General features: G+C 39.7%; 1 protein-coding gene across 4 annotated transcripts in view; it reads right to left on the bottom strand.

Annotated features, from left to right (window-relative positions):
• Positions 1 to 5,094, bottom strand: part of P4HA1 (prolyl 4-hydroxylase subunit alpha 1) — an 85,866-nt gene extending 80,772 nt beyond the window's left edge. Inside the window, exon 1 of one of the 4 annotated variants that reach the window (XM_082406871.1) lies at positions 3,859 to 5,094. The gene's annotated coding sequence lies outside the window, so the exon portion shown is untranslated. Of the gene's footprint in view, positions 1 to 3,257; positions 3,548 to 3,858 lie in introns of those variants that run through there. The other 3 variants (XM_082406870.1, XM_082406873.1, XM_082406872.1) reach the window with 3 other exon arrangements.
• Between the last annotated feature and the right edge of the window lie 12,077 nt (positions 5,095 to 17,171).

Genomic DNA, 17,171 nt, shown 5'->3' on the forward strand with positions numbered 1-17,171 from the left:
TTTAGTTGTTATCAGGTTGATTAAAAAATCTTCTCAGAGCCCAATCCAATCCCCTAGAAAATTCACTTAGTGGGAAGAAAAAAGTACTGATATAAGAATTTTATTGTCATGTTCTTTCTTTTCCTAAAAAAAAAAAAAAAAGTACAGCTAGAAAGAAAACTGGTTAAAGTTTACTGTAGCTAAACAGGTAGATAAAATAAAGCACTAAATTACAGCCTTCTCTTCACACTACTTATAATGAAGAAATAGCTCAAATGCTCAACAAGAAAGGCTGAGTATACTACTTTGATATAATATCACTATTTAAGTGAAAAATATGTAAACCAAAACATGAACACATTTATATAAAACACTAAGCAGGAAGGGGAAGAAGTCCAAGATAGTACTCATTCACTGATGACAACTATGTAAGAAGCATGAATCTCTATATTGTATTTTTTGCCAATACACAACCAAATATACTAATAGTCATACTGATCATCCAAAGCAACATCAGGGAAAGGAATGTTTTTCATTATATCAAGTTCGAAACCGCTGGAGTAACCTTAATGAAGTCGTTTGAGAGTCATTAGTTTTTATTGAGGCACAATATTTGGCTAGAAGAAAACTAATGAGAGGATACCTTTAATTTATACAAATAAATTTCACTGAGTAGAAACACAAATGAAACTTTAACTAATGAAGCTTTCACAAATACACATACACACTTTATTTGGCTTGTCTCTTACACATTCATTTTTTATGCACACACACACACACACACACACACACCCATTATGTAATTATAAGATTCAAGATCTCACTGTCAGAAGAGCAATAAAGTGTAATGCCAAGGGCCTGTGCAATTTACTTTTCTTTACCTTAAAGTATTTTCCACTTTCAGAGTAGAACCAAAGATATGTTACAACATATAAGGGGTTGGGGTAGGCCAGTATGATGTACGACTGCCTAGGTAATTTAGCAATTCAACAATTCTCCAACTTACTCACTTTTGTTAAAACCCTTTTAGCAAAAGTTTATTAGGGTCATCTATACAGTCAAGTCCAGTCAGACTTACAAGCCCAGCTCAATTTTCAAAAATATTCAAGAAACCCTGCCTCAAGATACCTAGATGCCCTTACTCCATACGTTTTACTTTTTGGTTCTTGTAGGGTTAGGGTTTTGCAGTTTATAGATGCACTTGTGGAGGGAGAGAGTATCTGTAAATGCTAATTAAAATTCTACACAGATGTGTGTACTTGCATTCTCGGACCCAGGGTCCACACCTTCTGTCAGATTCTCAATGGACTTCATGACCTCAAAATAGGTTGAGAACTACTACTATGTATCTCATAGGGACACTTTCCAAATCTAAGAGATGTAATTACATCCCTCCCAGTTAATAACTGCTAAGTAAAATAAGGCATTCCTTCCACAGAAGTGAAGGCTCACAAGCTTTATGGCTGCATCCCTGGAATAAAAGCAGGAGCTTGAACACATTTGCCCTATGAAAGATACTGCTTGTCAGTATACAACCCACTCTGCACTATTAGAAAAGGTTAACACCTCCTTACCAAAAAGCCAAGATTCCCCTGCAACAACCTGGACTACCCTGGTAATACAAAGCTTTCTTTTTTCAATAGTCTTTTACACTGTCTAAACTTTTCTGCAATAAATTAAAGTTGTACACATTTTTTCATCTTTTTTTTTTGGTTACTACTTTAGTTACCAAAATACAAAATGGCCAATAACTATTATCCGCTTACCAAAATCCTTGATTTTCAGTACTTCAAAATAAAACTCATTTTAAGATATCAAAGCATTATTCACCTAAAGACACAGAGTAGTCCTTTTCCTAGTAACTGTGTTAAATCTATAAGAATCATTTCTGGGCTTCCCTGGTGGCGCAGTGGTTAAGAATCTGCCTGCCACTGCAGGGGACACGGGTTTGAGCCCTGGTCTGGGAAGATCCCACATGCCGCGGAGCAACAAAGCCCGTGAGCCACAACTACTGAAGCCCGCGCGCCTAGAGCCCGTGCTCCACAGCAAGAGAAGCCACCACAATGAGAAGCCCACGCACCGCAACGAAGAGTAGCCCCAGCTCGCCGCAACTAGAGAAAAGCCCGCGCACAGCAACGAAGACCCAAGGCAGCCAAAAATAAATAAACAAAATAAAATAGATTTTTTTAAAAAAAGAGTCATTTGTCATCAGCCATCTAAAATACTGGCAGGACTTAAAGCATAATGTACCAAAACCAAAACTGACATGACTTTCAAAGGTAAGTGATAAAACTTTCTATGCTTCCCACAGAAAGAAAAGATAAAATTTGAAATTCATCGTTAAGATTTAGAAATCATATTCACAGGCTAAGTGTCAAAGTTAAAGAAAAATCGCTGAATGTCTAAATTTTAAATCAAGGCAAAAAACCTTATTCACGGTTGTTCACTTTCAGCTTCTTAAATATTTCCTCCTTAACGTATCCATTTTTTCCATAGATACTTGATCAGAAAAATCCCTTCTAAATGTTTTATAAATTAAATTCCAGTGTTCCTGCTATGAGGAATGAATATTTCATCAGATTATTTTAGGAAAAGACTAGCCTCATTCATAAGCTACATCTAAATCTAAAAAGGGAAATAAGTTTCTTCCCCAACCTATAAAAAAAAAAAAAAGGCAAAAGTTGATGAAAGAACACTGCTGCCACGTCTTTTCCCTTCCCCCACTCAGTAGTGGCTATTTCATCCCTTCAGAGTGCATTCCAAGGGAAAGTCCATAGCTCTCAGAGAAACCAGAAACAGTTAAGTCGAAATTGGCAAGCCGCTTTGGCCTTTTCGATCAATTCCTAAAAGGAGATCTAGTTTCTTCTTCATCCCTTTCTTAAAGCAAACAGTGCAAAATTCCAAGTCTTCACCACTCTACCCGGAACGCCTAAATTGTTAGTGTCTAAAAACTGATTGTATTTAATACAATAGATTATTTAGGAGAAATGGTCCCATACTTATGGAACCATTCTTCCTCCCCCTTAAAACATACAGCTGGGGGCCATCCACGTAACTCAAAGTTCTCACACAGCCAAAGAATTCCATTTACTGATGTGGACTTTTAAAAGCAGCAAACTTGGCGGAGAGAAAGAGAGGGGGAGGGGAGAAGCTCATGTGCCTTTAAAAAATTTATGTGGCAGAAGAAGGAAGGAAGAAGATTAGCTTCCCAGTTGACTGGAGGATCTGACAGCCGACTTCCTCAACCAAGCCGCCCGAAACTCGCCGCCCGGGGCTACCTCCAGCTGCTCCGGCAGCACCGCTGCGCGCAACAGATGAGTAAAGCCTGAACTTCCCCGCGTAGGTCCACTTCCCAGACCCCACGACTCTTCGGCAGGATAAAAATGCCCGAGCACTTCCCCATCAGCTATAAGCTTTAAAAACCGCTCTCCATTGCCACACGCTAACCATCTGCTGCTGTGGAGGCCGAAAACCCTCGCGTACTCCTCAGCTTTTTAGGCAGGACCAGGTAGGAGAGGAGCTCGGAAAACTCAACAGGGTGATTCCTCCCCAGGAAGGAATATTCAAGAAAGTGCTGGTCCCCGGGGCGGAGACTGATGTTGCCGCAGCCCCAACAGTCGGGGGCGCCAACCTGGGAGGCGGTGGGAAGAGGAGCACGGAGGAGGGCAGAAGGACCTCTGGGGCACCCAGGAGACGCGGGGCGCAGGACGAGGGGCCGAGTCTCCAGGGGAGAAGGTACTGAGCCAGTAGTAGTAAACTGGGGTAGCCCGAGCCCTAACACGAAAGGGGGCAGGGACCAAACCACCAGAGCCATCCGAGAAGGGCCACGGCTGCCCAAGGACTTAAGCCTCAGTCCCCAAGGTCGGAGGAGCGTCTCACCTGGGAAGTGGCACGGGAGGGCTGCGCGTTCTTCAGTCCCCGGTCGCCTGCGCTCGGCCGGCTAACTAATCCCTTCCCTCAGCCCGCTGGCGGCGCGACTGGGCAGCAGAGGGAGCCAGTTAGCCCTTTTATAACCTCCAGGCTGCGACGGCTGCGCTGAGGAGGAGGCGACTGCAGCCCTCGCTACGTGAGCTCGATCACACCAGCGTCCCGGCGTCTGCGCAGGCGCCCAGCCCGGGCCCCCTCCACCCCTACCCGCGGCCCACGCCCCACGCCCAGGACTCCGCACCAGCTGGTGGAGTCTGAGGCCCAGAGGAGGGGCCGGCGGGCGCGCCTGGGATGTAACGCGCCTGCGCGGGGTTCTCACCACGCCACCGTCACCGTGGTTACCTCGGATTTGCCCCGCTTCTTTCAACAGGTTGTTTAGCGCCTGAATTTTGGGATCAGCCCCAGTCAGGCCTGAACGACGAAACCACCAGCGAGGAAATATCTTAAATTTGAGAAGAGGAACATGGAAGCGTAGGAAATAAAGCAGAAAAGACGTATCGGGTGGAAAATAACACTACATCCTGTATTGATATCTCAGCTGTCTTGGCCCTGAGGCTTTTTGCTTTACTAACCTCCCTCTCTTACCTACACTCTTTTTATGTGAATCTCGCCCTATCGCCCATTTTTATACTTTAATCAGTAGATAATAGACTACGTGCTCCGGAGATTTTCTGGGTTCAATTTACGGCTCAGTCCCGTAAAACTTTGGGCATTAACCTCTCCGTATGTCATCTGCAAAATGAAAATGACGGTAGGTACCTCACAGTACCTACCTCATTGTTGTGAGAATTAAATGAGATAATGTATGTAAAGCACTTAGCCCATGCCTAGCACACAGAAAGGGCGTGGTAAGCATTAGATGGTGGTGTAGCATATAAGGAACCCAGTGTTGTGTTTAGTCTAATATTTGCCTTAGTCATTATAATTCTGAAAGAAGAAAGCCTTACTATCAGGGAGCAGACAATGTAGGAGATATTTTTTCCCTTGTCAGCGAAGGGGAAGAAAGACTTCTCTAAGACTTGTTAATCATTAAAATGTTATAAGTCATAATTCTAGTTATTACTTTAAAATGTATATCTCAGAAGTAACTAAATTTCCTTGTCAATTGCATTATTATGAACTTTCATCAAATCTTTAACCGTGGTCATTTTTAAGTCTTTTGTCATTTACAGACAGTTCTGGGTGTACTCTGATGCTTTTGCAAAAATGTTCCTATAAAGGGGTTTCATCTTCAGGGAATTCATGGAAAAGACTCTGACAAGTACAGGTTTCTGGTAACTGACTATACTGCTGAACTGAATGAATAAGCATTTTCAGAACTCTAATGGAAAACTGATGAATTCATAAAAGTGCTAACAAAAGATCAAGATGAAAAAAAAAATTAATTACATGGGACTGAGTGAACTGATGAGGATGAGTATAATTTTTGTGACTTTCTGTTTGAATAAAAAAAAAAAAAATCCCACAAGGACTCAGAGGCAAAAAATATACAAATCAATTTTCACTGCAAAGTAAAGGAGCTGTTACAGTGGAGGATTACTGGACTGAATGTCAATATTATGACATAGTATGAGTGTGTTTTGTGTTTGGTAATTGCAATCATTGTTGCTTTTGTTGCGGTCATCCATTTACAATGCTTGGTGTCAGTTTATTTATCTCTTGTAAAAATAAAATACAGTGTGTGTGTGTGTGAAAAAAAAATTGTTTCTAAAGTTTTCCATGAATGCTCTAAAGCACAGCAATAATTAAAATTTAACTCTTATCTAGGAGGTGGAGTTAATTATACAGATACAGAAATAGTCATAGAGAGGGTACTTGGGGAAGAGTAGGCAACCAGAAATTAAATACAGTGATAAATATAGTGAACCGCTAATCAGCAGTTCTCAGAGTGTGGTCAGGGGGTTCACAGGGCAAAATTATTTCATACTAAAAATTTATTTGCCTTTTTCACTCTAAAGATATTGCACGCATAAGAATGAGAATCTTCTATTAGGCCAGATATTAAAGAGATTTGCAGAAATGTAAAATAACGCCACTCTTCTCACTAAATTATTTTTGCTCTGGAAAATAGTTATTTTTCATTAAAAAGTATGTTATTTAACATGTAACAGATTTATTATTGTTTTTAAATGAATAAATAAATATTTTACATGTTTGTTTTAACTCCTAATACAGTAAATTTTGATAGGTATGATCCACATAAAAGCTTTTTGGAGTCCTCAATGCTTTTTAGGAGTGTGAAATGGTTATGAGACCAAAGAGTTTGAGAACCACTAGTCTAAACAAATAGCAGGGAGCCCTTGACACAAAAGGGGCAAAGATCTCTTCTTTAAATCTTGGTCTCAAGTGGAGCTATAATCAACGTATCCACTGGCCCTATATAGAGCAGACTCTGAAAATTGCATTTTACCCTGTAAATAAAATGGCTCCAGACCTTGAGGCAGATTTACTGTGAAGCTAAGAAAGCTTCATTTTCAGGGGGCTTCATTTGCACTGGCCCTTTCCAAGACCCTGGAAGAGGCCCTAACAATACGCTCACACGGTCATATGCTTTTGTAAAATTTGTGAAAGTAAAAATTTTAATGGCAATCTTTAGACTTCTAATTCTTTCCTCACTGATTTTCCCTACATCACACTTCCCCTTGTGTAGTGGTGTTGGAGTGGCTAGACGGCATTTTTATAATTTAACTGTAGGGAACTTGAGTAAGAATACATTTGGCTTGAGTTTAGTGGGATATATTTTTGTAATTCACAGTCATTCCCAGGTATAGTTAAGATATGTTCAGCTGTCCCAGTGTAGGAGTGGCATCCAAGAATACTCCTACCACCCACTGTACTGACCCACCCAGCACTATAAAACAAAGGTACAGGGCCAGACACCATATAGCTATTTGAATGTGTCCTGTGTTCTAGCATCAAAAATATATGGATAGTGGTGGAGAAGCTAAGTTGAAACTTTGGGAACCTAAAGCTAATCTGTGAGAAATTCTTCCAATTATTGGATGTATACATTTTAAAATTAAAGGTTTAGTGCTTATCAATGCTTAGCCAATAAAAGTAAGTCCTTTTTTGTCAGAATTTAATGAGGCTATCCACAACAAACTGGTTAGAATGTCATCAGTTTAAAGAAAACTGATGTGCCCTGAACTCTATTAAGTCATACAAATAAAATTATTTGAAATTTTCCCAAATGTGACAACAATCCTAAAAATTTACGTGACATTATCAATCATGAGTTGTGAAGCTGAAAGAAACTTCTAACCTATCCCTATCAATATCATTTGGTTGCCCAAAAAGGACACTTCATATCAAATCTACATATGACTACTCAACCCAATCATCCCTGCTTAGTTAGAATGAAGATGACAAATACCTTGGGGAGTAGAAAAAGAATGACATGACTCCCCTCTGAATGGTCAAACATTAGAGTGGAGGTAAACCACCATTAAATCTCTTCTTTTACATCTGAAAAATTAATCAATCAATAAATATTTCTTTAAGAAATATTGAAAGTCCTATATTCTTAGGAAAAGCCTATTATGTAGCCACAGTAACAACTAATGAGCAGAAGTGATTTTAAACTCAATTAATAGATAAATGGCCACTCAACCCTATGAACAATCTTCTGAAAAACCAGCCAGTCAGTGACAGCCTCCCACTTTTTAAAGTTAGCCAAAACAGCAACAGCTTTACTCTAGTAGCACATCTCTGAAATTCAGCCAATTGTCAACAGTCTCGCCAGCAGAGTAATCATGCTTCCACAGCGGACATCAACCCACTTTCACCTTTGAAAGTCAGCCAATCCCTGAACTCTGTCTTTCACAAAAACAAGATAAGATCAGCAGAGGGACAGTCAAACAAGCATAGTGCTTTTCTACACATAGAAAGTAATAAATCAACGTTTTATTTCACATTTTGAATGATGGTTTCTTCCCTTGACATTGAGCACTTTTGTTGTGTGCCCAACTAAAAAGGCAGCAAAAACAGAAGACATAGACCCTTTTATTGAAGGTACTTATACATACGAAACAATTAGAAATTATTTGAGAGAGTGTATAAGTGTTGAATGTGTTGTGAGGATTATAAAATACTACATACTTGGAGACACTGCTTTGGGAAAGCAAGTGTTCTCCTTACTTGCTGCAAGTAATATTAATAAATCCTTCCTTCTCTGGAAATTAATTAATTAATTAATTAAAATAAAATAAACTTGATAGTGAGGAGAGTGAATAAAGCTAAATTTGATGAAATAGGTAATGGTGGATAGGTTTTTTACCAGGGGATTAAGATGATGGAGCCAGTATTTTAGAAATATTATGCTATGTGAATTAGAAGAAAGTGGCATCTAGATTAGTAATTCACGATTCATTGAATAAATATTTATGGAAGGCTTACCACTGTGTCCAAGACACTGCCTACTGGGCTGTGGAAGATCAAACTTTAATTAGACAGTCTCTGATTTTAAAGCATTTATAAACTTATTGGATAGAGTTAAAACCTACATTTGTGGCAGTGGGAATTCATTCACCCAATAAATACTTCCCTATATGACCCAAATAATGCTAAATGCTGGGCATGTTTCCTGCTGTCACAGAACTTGGAGTCCTTTTACGGAAACCGACAATACACTTAAATAAATAAATAAGTAAATAAACAAATGTGACAAAGGAAAATGACAAGATACTATGAAAAAGAATAATAGGAAGGACATAATTTAGATTCATAACAGAGGGAAAGTGTCTCTGAAGAACTGACATAAACTGAGACCTGTGTTAGCCAGCCGAAGTGTGTGAATAAGAACAATCTAAAGAGAGAGAAGACAATGTGTGAGAATCGTGTGACAGGAAAATGCTTGGTGCATTTGAGAAGCTAAAAGAAATTCAGTGTGATTGTAGTGCAATAAGCAAGGGAGAAACTGGTATGATCGGTATGTGAAGGCTCAGTCAGCCGGGCCTGCTTAGTACTGTAACAAGTACAATGGGAAGGCACTGAGGTATTTTAAACAGTGAAGTAAAATTACGTTATTTATTGTTAACAAAGTAAAAACACAATGTAAAAAAATATGAGTTTTCCATGTCAGTTAACACGGGATGGGTCTTAGAACTAGGAGTGATAGGGACTTACTTTTAATCATGAGTAAGGACACGAAAGTCAAGAGATGAGGTATTCTAGAATGTAGCTGAGACTAGAAACCATTCCAGTCACTAATATCCTGTCGCTGTGGCACTGAGGAAAGCGGCTGCAATGGGGTAGCCAGACCACCTCCATCATGTGGCCTCAATAGGGACACTCACTGTAGCAGGCAGAATAATGGCCCCTCAATGGCCACATCCTAATCCCTAGAACCTGTGAATATGTCACCTTACATGGCAAAAGAACTTTTCAGGTATAATTAAATTGAGGACCTTTATATGGGGAGATTAGCCTGGATTATCCAGGTGGGCCCAATCTGATTAAATGGATTTTTTAAAGCTAAGAACCTTTCCTGGCTCTGATCAGAGAAAGATGCGAGGATGGAAGCAAAGTGAGATATTCGATATGTTGCTGACGTGAAGATGGAGAGAGGGGCGCCATAAGCCAAGGAACATGGGAAGCCTCTAGAAATTGGAAAAGGCAAAGAATTGGATTCTCCTCTAGAGCCTCCAGAAAGGAATGCAGCCCTGACAATACTTTTGATTTTAGCCCAATGAGACCACTGTCAGAGTTCTGACCTACTGTCAGAACTGTAAGATAATAAATTTGTATCGTTTAAGCCAGCAGGTTTGTGGTAATTTGTCACAGCAGCAATAAGAAACTGATACACTTACGTATATGATCACGACTGAAACAGTGGCTGAAGACTATGACATTTCTCAAGGGTCTGAGTAAATTTCCCACTGTTCTCTCCGAGAGGTGAATGTAGTTATTAGGACAGACCCTTTACACCAGATAAGCATTCTTGAAATCATGGGAATTGTCTGAGGAAGAGGACTCTAGAGAGGAAGAAAGATCTTCTCTCAATAAGCACAATAGAAGTATTAAAATTAAGTATTAATTTTAATATTAAAAGGCATGCGAACTCCTCATCTTGTACCCTCATGAGGCAGGACATAGGAGCTACATAAAAATTGTGCCAGGGTCTTTAGTTTGGAAAACTGGCCAAATAGTGGTAACAACAACCCAAATAAGGAAGTTGGGATAGTGAGCTGAATTTGTAGAGAAACTAAAGAATTTGATTCTGAATCTTAATGGATTTGAAGTGGCTGGGACCATCATAGGCTACAGACTTACTCTGCCAATTAATAACCAGTTTGTCAATATTAAGCAGATTTCCACATCACTACAGGAACTGACATAAGGGCTAAAATTCTGACTTTCTATCCACTTGCAGTTCTAATTTAAAATTAATCTGTGATTTCTTTAGATTTAATTCTGCTCAACTTGAGTCAACCACACATTAACTGCACATATCTTTCTGCTGTTGGTTGGGAAGGTAAAGTTACCTCCCCATGGCATTCATTAGTGTTGTTCACCAAATAATTCTAGGGCTTTTCTCTTCCCAGACAGAAAGGTCTGCTCTTCACTGTCTTTGAAGTTAGTTGTGGCTAACTTGCTTTGGCCAATGAAAGCAAAATGTTTGAAAGTCAGAATGTGTTGCACCATGTTCCCTTCCCACTGTTGCAGTTACCCTGGAAGCCTGTATCAAGATGAAATCTTCATCAGTTCAGGTCTCTGAGTTCCTACAATGAACAGAGGCCTAAACTCTCCACTGCTTTGACAGTCTCCACTGGATATGCAGCTTGAGTGAAAAATAAACTTCTATAATGTAAACTTACTAAAAGTTAGAGTTGTTTATAACCGTAGCATTACCTAGCCTCTCTTAACCTATCAATACATACTGCTTAAACAAGCAAGCCAACCTTTTCCTTTACAAAACCTATTACTAAAATTGTATTTATTAATTATATTTTTACCTGGAATGGACACTGTGGGATGCCTACCTAGTATTCATTCCTCCCTTTACCAACCTTATTAAGACTTCCCAAATTGCCCAGCCTTTCAGTTTCAGTGTGACTTGTACTTCTGCTTAGAATGTAAAAAACTGAAAGGAATTTTGCTTCCACGTTTACAATGGAAAAAAGGCAGATAATCTACAAAATCATAAATGTTCTTGAGCATATGAGACAGCTGAGGTTGCAAGGCAACCGAGTAACCTGAGTTCCAAGGAGAAATGGAACACAAAGTTTAGACCTTTGCAGAGTAAGAAAAAACTCAGGAAAAATTTTAACAAACTGTTGAAATCCAAGTATTGTCAGTTGGGAGCCTCAGGCACAAGGGGAGATTGTACTCGCTAGTTCTTCCCACAAGCTTAGTGGTGCTCAGATGAAAGGCTGGGAACAGGGCAGGAGATCATAGAGCTCCACTGGATGGTACAGGAGTAAAGGAGGAAATTGGCAGCAGCTAGGAGTTGGACATAAAACCTCCCCCCAAACCTTTTTCCTCAGGCTCTTCTATCTTACAAGCAAAAGCCTTAAGCCACTGCGTAAGTGGCAGCAAACCCTTTGGCTCCCAGGGCACAGGTTGAAGATTCCTTGTAGGTGGAGAAACTATAGGACAACCCTCTATTCTTGCGGGAGAGACAGGAAACCCTCTTGGACCCTGAATCCTACACTGATAACAAGCTGAGTTCTACTACTGCTGAGGAAAAAGCAGGAAACTCTTGCCCAAGACCGACCATAGATAAAAGGCTGAGGTGGCTCAAGAGAGACTGAAAAAGTCCCACCTCCCAAGGCCCAGGCACACAGGGCCTGCCTAAGACTGAGACTGGACCAGGACCACAGAATCTCCACACACACGCAGTCTAATGCTGAGAGTGGAGAGAAAGAGGGCTGTGGCATAAGAATGCAGGGACAATTGAAAGCAGGAACACAGAAAAACTCTCTGGCACACGAGCCGCACACTAAGTAAGCACAAGGGCACAGCACCTTCCTCCTAAAAGAATGTGAAGTCTGTGCTGTAATGAAAGTAACTATAGCAACAACAAAGCCTCAGCCCAGCTCAACTCCTAAATTAGATTGAGCCGCCCCCCTCACCCCGCCACATTAAGAACGTGACAGAAGAAGAGGTGCGTTCATTGCAACGTGTGGGCACGACTTAACCTGAAAACAGTACTGCGCTACACACAATGTCCAGCATTCATTGGAACCCCATTAGACACAGGAAACAAAGAAACAAATTAAAAAACCCACTTTCAGGAGATAAAGCAGTCAACAGAAATGGACTCAGATATAAGCCAGATGTTGGAACTATCAGATAAGGACTTCAAGCTAACTAGCAAAAAAAAAAAAAAAAAAAGTGAACAGCATGCCTGAACAAATGGGAAATTTCAGTAGAGATGAAAACTACAACAAATAGCCCAATGAATTGAGGCCTAACTTGAATTTTGCTCACTCATTCATTTATTTCTTCAATAACTAGTAATATTTTAATCCTCCCCAAAATTTTTAAATTAAAAAAAAAAAAAGAAATCATCAAATGAAATGCTAGGGGAAAAAAAACCCCATGATATTCAGAGACGAATAATTCTTTTGATGAACTCATTGGTTACTCGACACAGCTGAGAAAAGAAGATCAAGTCATCCAAACCAACATATCAACAGAAAAAAAAAAGTGAAAAGCAAACAGAACAGAATATCCAAAAGCTGTGGAACAATGTCAAACAATCCAACGTTTAGGTAGCTGGAGTCCCAGAAGAAGAGAGACAAAATGGGGCTTTAGAAATGTTTGCAGAGATGATGGCAGAAAACATTCCAAAAATGATAAAATATATCAAACCGTGGATCCAAGAAACTTTTCTCCAAAATCTGGGGTGGCCCCACCCTGATAAACCTGATTCACATCAGTAATATTTCAATCTGTCTTGCCACAGTGACTGGTTTAGGGATGGGCACTTAACCCAGGTCCCAATCAATTCATGACATTCCTTTGACCTCAGGAATCATTTGGTTAGGGGCTCAGACAATGGGGATTATAAGCTAAACTGACCCAAATAGAGTGAAGACCAATACTTTTGCTTCAAGGCTGAGGGTGGACATACTCTCTGGATAGGAACAAGAAAGTAAATAGCCCTAAGATCTGGCAGCCATTCTTCGACCATGATGGAAGCCAACTTGAGGACAAAGACAGCACATGAAGTAGGTCAGAGGTGAGAGAAGCTGAGTAAAACCTTAATCGAGTGGTATCTGAGCCCTGAACTACAGTTGGGTGCTTTAGCTATGCAAGCTAGTAAGTTTCCTTAGTGTTTAAGCAAATTAAATTTGTATTTTCTCAAATCTCAGTTGCAAGTAACCAAACACATCTTAACTGATGTAGTACCCTACATGAGTATGAGTCACTGTGGAGAAGGCTCCAACTCAGCTCTTAACTGTTCTCTGGTTTTGAACCAAATTTCTAATTCCCAAAGGAAATGTAGTTGTTTTCCAAGAGGAAAACAATGATGTCAGGAGAGTACTGCCTTCTATCAAGCAACTGCTGTAACTGGAGGCCTATTTTAGTTAATCACTTATTCATTCATTCAACAATTATTTACTGAGCACCTACAATAGGCCAGGCATTGTATCAGGTATTGGAAATATATTGGTGATTAAGGAAGAGTGATTTATTTTGTTTGTGAACAATTTACGAATAGTATGAGAGCTGTATCAGACTCCATTTGCTCCTCCTTTTCCATTTCCTGGTATCTTTCCTTAGCAATGTATAACTCATTGAATATAAATAGCTTGAGTCCTAAATATTAAATATTTTCAAGTGCTATAGTTTGCAGAGGAATATCCAACAGCTATTCTGTCAAGGATAGGAAATGCATACAAATTTTAAAAATATTTTACTGAAAACAAAAAGTTATATTTCAGAATAATGCTTCTGTGTATAAACAAACAGCATCTGACTTGGCTGTCAGAAAGATTTGTAGAGCTTGGCCAGTCCATGCATTTCTTTGACCCAGAGAACTTGTCAAGAGCTCAAACAAACCAGACAAGAATGCCAGAAATCTTTATTTGGTGAAGCAAGACTCAAGAGTTCAGGGCTCGGAATTCATTCAGTCACAGAATTATAGTATTTGTCAGGAAGAAAAACTTTTATTTTGGAAGGAGCACTGGTAGAATCAGTGAGCCCAGGTTCTTGTGCACCATTAACAGTTCAGCAAGGTGTCCCTCAGTGAATCCCTTTAACTTTTATGCTGAAATTTCTTCATCCACCAAATGGCCATAATAACATTTGCCTTATCAACCACACAAAGACATTATGAGAATCAATTGTGATGGCTGTTTTGAAAGTTTCTTGGGAAAGTATGAAGTACTGTATTAATATGAGTAACCATCATTGCATGCTGTGTAGTATAAAATTTTGTGAGGTTTTGTTTTGTTATTGTTTTTTAATCATAGAACCAATTTGGTGTGTTTTATACCTGTTTCAATGACTTTGAAAAAAATTATGAAATGGAACAATTAGTCCTAATCCTAATACTTATTCTTATCCTGTAATAAGCCATAAGAATACTTATTAAGAATGAGAATAAGAATACTTATTCTTATCCTATTCTGTATTCTTATCCTGTAATAAGCCATAAGGGGTAAAGACAAGGATGCTTACTTACAGCATCTATAAGCAGTCTATGGTTAATGTTAGTTCTTAAGCCAATCCTGAAGTTAAAGAACACTGCTTCCTATCCTACACCAATTTAAGGAATGCTTTTAATAGAGCTACTGTGGCAGATTGATTGCACTGAGAGTCCCGATTCTTCCCTACTTCCCTACTTCCTATATAGTAAAAAATTTTACCTCGCCCAAAATGAGGTCTGGCTTTTGCCATTTTTCTGGGAGGTAATCTCATGTCTGATAGGAGCGTCTACCTCCCTGAGGGCCTTAGGTCACAGGGGATAGTCTAACAGTGTGATTTAGAGTAGGGGGTGGCCACACCACAAAGACCAACAATGTGATTTAGGGTGGGGGCCTTGGGTGACGGATCCCCAGTAAAACTCTGGACACCAACACTCGGGTGAGTCTCCCTGGTTAGCAACATCCTATATGTATTGTCACATACTGTTGCTGGAAAAATAATGCATCCTGAATCTATGAGGAGAGGACAATAGAAGCTCCACATTTAGTACTTCCCCAGACTTCACCTTAAATGCTTCTCCCCTTGGCTGATTTTAATCTGTATTCTTATCCTGTAATAAGCCATAACCACGAGTATAATGAGTGAGTTTTGTGAGTCCTTCTATCAAAATTGAGAATGGTTTTGGAAACCCCTTGAAATTGCAGTTGGTATTGGAAGTGAGAGTGATCTCTTGGGAACTGTTCCCTATAACTCTGTAGTTGACCTAAACCCCTAACAACACCTTGTGCCATGAAATCTTGTAATACCGTCCTATTGTAACTCTGGGCCTGACCATATAATATGCTTTGACTGTCATGCAGGCAGAGACTTGCATATTTCCACTTGTGCTTTTACCCTCTGCCATCATTCTCAAAAGAATATCCCCATGCTAGCTTGCTAGAAAATGAGAGACACGTGGAGCACAGCCAACTCACCCCCAATGTCCCAGCCAAGAACATTCTAGATTATCCAACAGTGCACCACCCCTAGACACGTAAATGAGCCTGATCAGGATCTGCAGAAGCACCTAGCCAATCACTCCAGGTATGTGAGTAATAAACCCTTGTTTTATGCCTCTATGATTTTGTGGCTGTTTGCTATGAAGCATTATTGTGACAATAGATAACTGCTAACAACTACCCCCTAAGCTTCCATTGTGATATAGGAATACAGAATATATGGATACTGTCAATCAGGGGAAATCTCCAAATTCTTTTCATCCAACATTGAAAACTTAATGACCATCGATTTGGATAATCCTTATGTTATAAAATATTAGAGCTTTAGGGATATCTCTGAGGCCTGGAAAAGTGAAATAATCACCAGATTAGGTAACAGAAAAAATTACTTTGGGAATATAACCACACACAGTGTACACTTTGTCTTATACTTAGAACCCCTCTGGATATTGGGGTAAAGATGACACTATACAAGACACTAGAGAAATGAAAGTTAGCTATAGTTATAACCCACTATTGAAAGCCTTTTGCTGGACCTTTCAACTGATAATGAAAGTGACAATTTTCTATCTTTTTCTTTTTTAACTTTGCCAGCTTTCTGATGGAATTGCTAGTGACTACAATAAAATGTCCCAGAAGTAGTTGTAAAAATTTTTAAAAAAAATTTTTTTTAAATGAAAGAATTAAAGCAAAGAGAGTAAGAGCTCAATTAACAGGAAATAGAAACACATAGTCTAGTGACTGCATTATACTAACAAAATCATGTATTCAAATTAATGTTTACCTTGGTATACACTAATTGTCCTGTTTCATCTTGTCTTCCAGCTGAATATGGCCTTTAGTCTTGGTTCTACTCCCCGCTGTGTGTTAAACATTACTCCATATTTGGGGAGGTGGAAGAGAAGGAAACCTATTGTACTTTGCTCTTGAAGAGAAGCATAAGGACCTCCCCAGTGTACATGACACCACTGGCTATGCAGACACACAGGGCTCTTTGCCAGTGGCTTATTTATTTCAGGGGCCCTCATGAAACCACTTCCCACCCTGTTTGCTAAGATCTATTTCTTGTCTCACATGAAATGAGACAATATCCAACGGTAAGCCTGCTTACAGAATGAACCTGCAATTTCTCTCCAGGTTTGCTCAGGTACCCCTACATCCTAATATCCACTCCTATAACTGGTCAAACACTGAGTAAATGGGCTGTTGTCTCACATGCTTACATGCTTACACACATACACACACACACACACACACACAGACACTCACACATACCCCATACACACATGTACAAGCATAATTAATTTTTTCTGGCAGAGACAGCATGTTATTCACCATTGTGTCCCCAATTCTAGCATGATGCTTGCCACATGATAGGTTTTCAATAAGAATATGTTCAATGAATTAATAAATACATATCTCTAAAATACATTGTTACTACTGAGCTCATGTGCCTCAATGAGAGAGCTTGCATGCCGCACACTACAGAGGCCACGCGCCCTCGAGCCCGCACACCACAACTAGAGAGAGAAAACCCACATGCCACAACTAGAGAGAGAAAACCTGCACGCCACAACTAGAGGGAAGCCCACACGCCACAGCGAAGAGCCTGCATGCCGCAACAAAAAATCCCGCATGCCTCAATAAGACCTGATGCAGCCAAAAAAAAAA

This window comes from Balaenoptera borealis (genome assembly GCF_965194805.1).
Source record: "Balaenoptera borealis genome assembly, chromosome: 10".
Lineage (NCBI taxonomy): Eukaryota > Metazoa > Chordata > Mammalia > Artiodactyla > Balaenopteridae > Balaenoptera > Balaenoptera borealis.